Genomic DNA, 7,021 nt, shown 5'->3' with positions numbered 1-7,021 from the left:
AATAAAGACGATCGTATTTTCACCTTTTCGAGAAAAACAAAAATTTAGAGAGTGATTAATTTTAGTAAACTGATTTCATCTATTGAAAAGAATATATATGGGGCCCGATGGTTTCAAACCGTCGACGCTTGGTCTGTGAAGCAGATACTCTACCATTGTGCAAAACCGGCTATATGAGCTACAAGTTCTGTCTTGGTAAAGATAAGGCGGTTAGACAATAAAAAAATATAGTAATGATAAACAAAATTCATAAACCACAAATACAGACAAGTAAAATGTAAAATAGGTCGAAAAAATGCAAAAAAGGCACTCATGAAGAAACATAGGCAGAAACAAGTAGGGTTCAAATAAAAGAATTTTCATAGAAACACATTTATATACAACTTTCATTCAATTGCCTACAACAGTCATGGTACGGTTAGTAAATATAGATACGGAAAGGTACCTAATGTACACTTGTCATTTTTTAAACTGAAATATATTTTGAGACGTTTTCAAAAATTTCATGTTGTAGGTTGTATAATAAGTGATAATTTATAATTGTCACGTATCTTAAGTTCTGTATTTTACTTGAACTTACGAGCACTTATCGTGCTTGTATTTACAAGTGCGTGCTTCGAAATAATATCAACAAAACAATATAATTTCGTAATACATTTACTAACTTACAATTAATTGACAATAATGTCCTTGTTTTATTAATAATGTTAGAATTTACGGGTATTTAAAATCGACGTTTTACCCAACAATTTATTCCTGAGTAATAGCAATTTATACGACTAACTACACAGCGAAAATATAACAGCGAATAATTCTGGCTCAACTTAAAGCTACATACAGACCGGCCAACAAATGTTGACAACATGTATCTGGATACATGTTGTCAACAGTGTTGCGCGTCCAAACCAAAACCAGTTGCCCGTTCAAACCACACTCAGTCTTGATGTAAAAATGGAAGAAACTGTAGCTGCTGGTGCTAGTGCTGCGTTTATTAAGTATAATAGCTGCGAATGCCCGCAAACGAAAAAGAAGATGGTGGCAGAGAGAGTGTTTAAAAAGTGGAATAAGTCATGGCGATAACTTGATGTCGGAATTACTCCTGAATGATGGCAGCTCATTCCGCAATTTCGAGAGGGTAACGAAAACCGATTTCGAAGAAATTCTTTGTTTAGTAGCCCCTATAATTTGCAAAAAAAAAAAATACAACTTATCGTGCGGCTATTCCACCATCAATCAGATTAGCAGTTACTCTGCGATATTTGGCTACAGACGATTCGTTTACGAGTCTGATGAATTGATTTGTTTAAATTATCAAGCAATCAATTTCTTCAATTGTGCCCGAATGTGCCAACTTTCTGTCCCTGTATTCTTTACATTTAATGTCCCACAATGCAGGGGCAGCTCTCAACATTTCAATTAGCTCTAGGATGAGCTCTTTTGTCTACATCATGTTGTCCGCAAAAGATAATGATGAACTACATTATGTCCTCTCTACATTTGACAGTTTCTAGACTAAAATAAATTTGCAAAATTATTTAAAGGTCACAAAAATCATCTCTGGGTTTTCAGCCTAAAAAAAATTAACATGGGGTCGAAAATGTAACATGACAATGCCTACGACCACTTTTAGAAAGATGCACTGTATATTTTAAGAAAAGTAGTAAATGCATTTTTTAAAAACTAATATTTTTTAAATTGAACTGATTTTTTCAATTTCAATATCTTTTGTCAAGCTTTTAGTGTTGGATACTTTTAAACAATATCTAAATGTCAGGCTAAGCAAAAAAGTAAGTCATCACCGTTTTCGTCAATATAATCTATAAATCACAGAAACCCTGATAACATTTTGTTTAGATTTAATTAAAAAATACTTACACAACAAGTAGTTTTTTTCTTTTGTTATTGAGAGCGATAAAGTGCAATCACTCGAGTAGATATGTCTAAAGTGCTATTCATTTATAAAATTTAATTACTAGCATTCACGATTAAAAAATGATACTGATGCAAACCCAACATTTTACTAAAATTTGTTTATTTTTAGGGACATCATCATCTTTTTCTTTAACTGGGAAGAGATATTCTGACAGGCTTCATTTCCCAAATATTTTTCGGGTATTTTATAATGGAATAAGATAATGCAGATTTCCATTTCATTTTGTATTTGATGTACCCATAACAATATAAAATTTTAGAATTTATCTCAGATACTAAATACGTTACGGACCTCTTAGAAAGAAGAAGTACATAGAATTGTGGCATAAAGCGTAGGTATACGATCAGTTTTCAAATTCCTATCTGCTGCTGAATCTACTCCCTATAATACGCAACTCTCATGTACCGAGATGGAGCACTCGTTCAACCATTATCATCAACAGAACTCACATTGTCAACATATCAGCATTATTAACAACCGGACCACCACTGTCTCCCTGCAATTTTCAATAATGCATCCACAACAACAAAAATTAACCAGTTTACATTGCAAGTACTCTTTAGTGCATCTGTTCTTGACCATTCCATCAAATATCCCCCCTTCTCCATAACTTTCTTCACATAGACTTACCGGAAAAGTAAATAAGTCCACGTAGTTCAAAGTTGGACTGATAGCACCAACTACAACAAAATTGTTGAAAAGTGGAACATTTATCGGTGTTAAAAATTCGAATTAAGCCTGAGGCTTAATCTAGAATAAGTTATACCACATTCACCTGATACTACAGCATAAGATTTTTCACTATTTGGTTATTTAAAAGATCGAATATTACATTTAAACAAGAATTTAATCACTTAGGAATACCAAAAACTTTTTTAATAATAATACTAATAATAATAATATCATTAATAATGTTTATTACTCATTGGACAAAATCACTACAGTCAGTTGTACACGAGACGTCAAAATATTATATAAACACATATAAATAAAGAACATTACCAGATTGTAATAACTAACAAAAACACAAAATACATACAATAGGAAATGTAACAGTATTTCAGTGGAAAAATTCATCACAGCTGTATAAACACTTCTCGTTTAAACATTTTTTGACGGCACCTTTAAATATGCAAATATTCGAAGAGGACTTAATTTCTGTTGGTAAATGATTGAAAAATTTACATCCATTGTAGCTTAAAGATTTCTGAAATAAAGTTGTTTTATGCCTTACAGGGATTAAGAGGTCTATTTTGTAACTCTTAACGATCTCGCTAGAGCATCGTTAACTTACGATAATCGTTCCCATAACGATTTTGGGACTGATAGCGATTTTGTAACATCTATCGTCTCGTTACATAGCGATCGTATCGTTAGAATGTCATCGTTCCGGAACGATAGGTTTCAGCTCACCGTTAGAAGTGTCAGAACACGTTAGAAAAGTATTTATACAATGAAGAGGAACGTTTTGGTGCAAATATGGGTAGAGAAGGTAAATGTAAGTAATTAATGTATGTTTGGATTAGGTTGATAACTTATTATAGGTATATTTTTTTTACTGCAGAGACAGAATGAGAAATTTGTCTCGGGTCTTAAGAGATGTAAACGATCCCTTGATCGTTCGAGAAGAAACCTTTAGGAAGACCTACCAACTGTAATGGGAAGCGGCGAGAGATACATTTCCAGAAATACTGCCGCAGAGTTCTGTATTATTCACCAGAAGTTGCAGGAAAAATTACATACTCATGTGCTGTTTCACACAATCTTACGCATAAGAAATATCGAAAATGACGAGATCAATATTGTCTATGACAAGAAGAACGATAATAATGAAGAACTTGAATATGAAGAACACAATTTACTACATGAATGGCATATCACAAGAAATAATTTAATAATACAGCATTTTCAATAATGTATTTATTATTTTTTTTACAACATAATGAAATTATTAAACAGTTCCTCTTTCACATAGTCTTAAATTTCTGGCCTTCTTTCAAACATTGAATTTCCAATCTACAAATCTCTGGAACACACAGTGACGTTTACTTACCAGGCAGTACATTGTAATTAGAGTGCTCTATGTTATATTCTTGGTGTACTAAAAAACACAGAGGTTATGGTTTATTGTGTAACAGTATTTATAAAGATTAAACATCTCAGTTCTCATAATTGATTGGTCATGACTAAACAAGATGTTTACTTTGTCATAACCAAAGTGTTGATGTAAGCAGAATAATTGCTAATAGTTGTACGATAAATTATAGTAAAGTACACATTTTTAAAAAGAGTGTTCGGGAGATTCATTAATTACACATACCTCTCTGAACTGCTGAACACTTTTTTGTGGTCCTCCCACAGAATTTAGTTTTGCTACCAACCCTTCCCATATCTTTTCTAAAAGATCTGGCTTGTCCGCTACGAACTTTTGGGGCCTAAAATCTACATTACCTTCTAACTGCTCCACATACAACTCATGTTACTCTTGGGTAATACGCTGGGCCCTTTTACGTTTTTCCATTGCTCCCGTGAACGTATTGTAAACTGAATTTCGTGTTAGTGTGATTATTTTGATGTTTTTCTTTTATAATTATTGTTTACTTACATGTTATAAAGTTCACAAATTTGTCCAAACTTCAATCAGTAGCAAAACAAATGTCACATGTCACAACAGAGAACAACGTAATCTAGACGCTACACAAATTTAAATACTACCGATTCTAAAAACATTAGATTCATCGTTCCGCTAACGATTTCAAAGCTTTACGATTACGATAGTGTTTATAAAATTGGAAATTTGTACAATCTCGCTAAACTGATTTTACGATTGCTTCTAACGATTATCGTTTGGGAACGAGATCGTTCTGGAGCGATAAATTACAAAATAGACCCCTAAATCCTCTTTTGTACGGGTTTCATATGTATGATTTATTTTACAGTTCAAGAATTTAGACTTATGTTTATACACAAAGCAAAGAATTTCGTAAATATATGTGGCATACAAGGTTAATACAATTTACAGAAAGCGAAGTTAAAGTTAATTCGCGATTAACTTTTAATTGAGGTTCGTCGCCAGGCAACGTGCAGTTTTTAACCAATCACAGCCTCATATTCCACATTTTAATCCTCTGTTAAACTAATCGAGGATTAAATATTTAATTCGCTGTTCTATAAACCGGCCCTAAGGGCCCTAAAAGAATGTTTGCAGGAATTGCGTGGTCTTAAACCTCTTATTATACGAATTGCCCCTTTTTGTAAAATAAAAACTCTATGTGCATCTAAAGCGTATCCCCAATGTAAAATAGCATATTTCATTGCACTATGGAAACCTCCATAATACAATTGTTTTACAACCCCTTCACTACAGAGGGACCCTACTCTTGACTTCGCTGAGTTTTCTCACTGGTGACAAAAGTCATGTGTTTAATTTCACTAATTTGAATAAGTGTCTACTCTTGACAACCTGTGAGATGATAAATCTCACCTAATGAGTTATTTCACCAAAATATGTGGCAACGCCGTGGGAATTAAAATGTATCGAACAAACGAGAAGCGAATAATTGACAAGTGACAATTTTTTTTGAAGTTCGAGCGCAAAAACTTTTAATTATTGAATACAATGAAAATAACGGAAATACAGAAAGACATCTTGGTCAAATTTGTGAAAAGTAATCCAGATTTGACGTCTGGGAAGGTTTCTCCAACTTTTACAACAAAAAAGACAGAAGAGTTGTGGATAACTGTTGCGCGTGCTTCGGCTTATTCTTCTTGAGGCCCATGCACATCGTCATCAAATAATCCTTAAAATAGGTATTAAAATGTTCTGAATTGTTGTCTAGACGATTTCAGTACTATCACGAATATTAATTTCTCCCAAATCTTCAGGCGGAGGAATGTTATTTTGAATGCACAAATTGTGAAAAACACACAAGCGTTTATAATTTTTTCGGCTACTTCTGGCATATAATGTAACACTCGATCTTTTAAACAACATCTGAATCATCCTTTCAATAAAGCATGCCATCGTTCCACCAAACTTCTTACTCTCTTATGTTGTACGTTAAAACGATACATAAAGATGGGGGGAGGTACACTGGCTATATGGATACAGTCTATGCATCCTATTACTCCAGCAAATCCGAAATCGTTACAAAATCTATAAGAAAATCTTCTAGATATAATTGAAGCTCTTGGAAGTTTCTGGGAAACTTAACCATTGCATTTAAAATCTCTAGTTTATTCAATGCTTCTGTAACTTCTCGGACACTTCGGCTTACACTTTATTGGGAAATATCGATATAAGCATAGTATCCAACATCATCTGTCTGATACCAGCATAAAAACGCAAAGCTGCAACAACCTAAAAATTTTAAGTAAGTAGAACCTGCATTTTTCTTAAATGTTTACTTTTTATTGAGTACCTAATATTTTAAATGAAGGCAGTTTTGTGACAGACATACTTAGATACCTGTGTATTTACAGCTAGATTTGTCAATCTTACTTTTGGTCGCATATGTGGTTCCACCAAACTAACAATACTATAATTAAACAGTCTCTTATTAACCCTAAATAATTTGATAAATTGTTTTTCGGGCAATTCAGTTAAGGGATTGCCAGTACATCGCGAAGCAGGTTCCAAATCCTCAACATCTTCGTTTAAAATATTTTGCATTACAAAATCATCCATTTTTTAAAAAATATTTAATCACCAAAAACAAAACGAACCAAAATAGTAATAGCACACGTTAAAATATTTCAGAATGTAAAAAGCACACAAAAACATACAAATCTCTCCCAAAATGAGAAATCTCATCGAAAAAGTATCAACTGTTTAAAGTCACGCGTTTCCATGTGGATTTTCTCATCGCTGAGTTGAATCATTGTGTCAAGAGTAGACTTTTAAAAAATTTCACTAAAATCACGTCATTTTAGTGAAAAAAATCACAAATGAGAAAACTCATTCGGTCAAGAGTAAGCTCCCAGGCTTATAGTCATACGTAAAGCGTAACAAGTTTTTGCAAGTTTAGCACATAAGTAATCTATATGCCCAAACCACCGCAAATTTGTATCTATAATCAATCCAAGAAA

The 7,021-nt window shown here is 33.0% G+C and overlaps 1 long non-coding RNA gene across 1 annotated transcript; it reads right to left on the bottom strand.

Moving 5' to 3' along the window:
* Positions 1–3,577: 3,577 nt before the first annotated feature.
* On the bottom strand, positions 3,578–4,815 carry LOC135144258 (uncharacterized). Its single transcript, XR_010283056.1, has 2 exons — positions 4,539–4,815; positions 3,578–4,477 (listed from the first exon to the last, which is right to left on the bottom strand). It is a non-coding gene; the product is annotated as an uncharacterized LOC135144258 (long non-coding RNA).
* Between the last annotated feature and the right edge of the window lie 2,206 nt (positions 4,816–7,021).

Source organism: Zophobas morio, unplaced genomic scaffold (assembly GCF_036711695.1).
Source record: "Zophobas morio isolate AGI-343-1 ecotype UQ-CSIRO unplaced genomic scaffold, CSIRO_AGI_Zmor_V1 ptg000089l, whole genome shotgun sequence".
In the NCBI taxonomy this organism is placed as follows: Eukaryota; Metazoa; Arthropoda; class Insecta; order Coleoptera; family Tenebrionidae; genus Zophobas; species Zophobas morio.
Note: the sequence above shows the minus strand (reverse complement) of the source record. Positions and strands in the feature narration are given on the sequence as shown.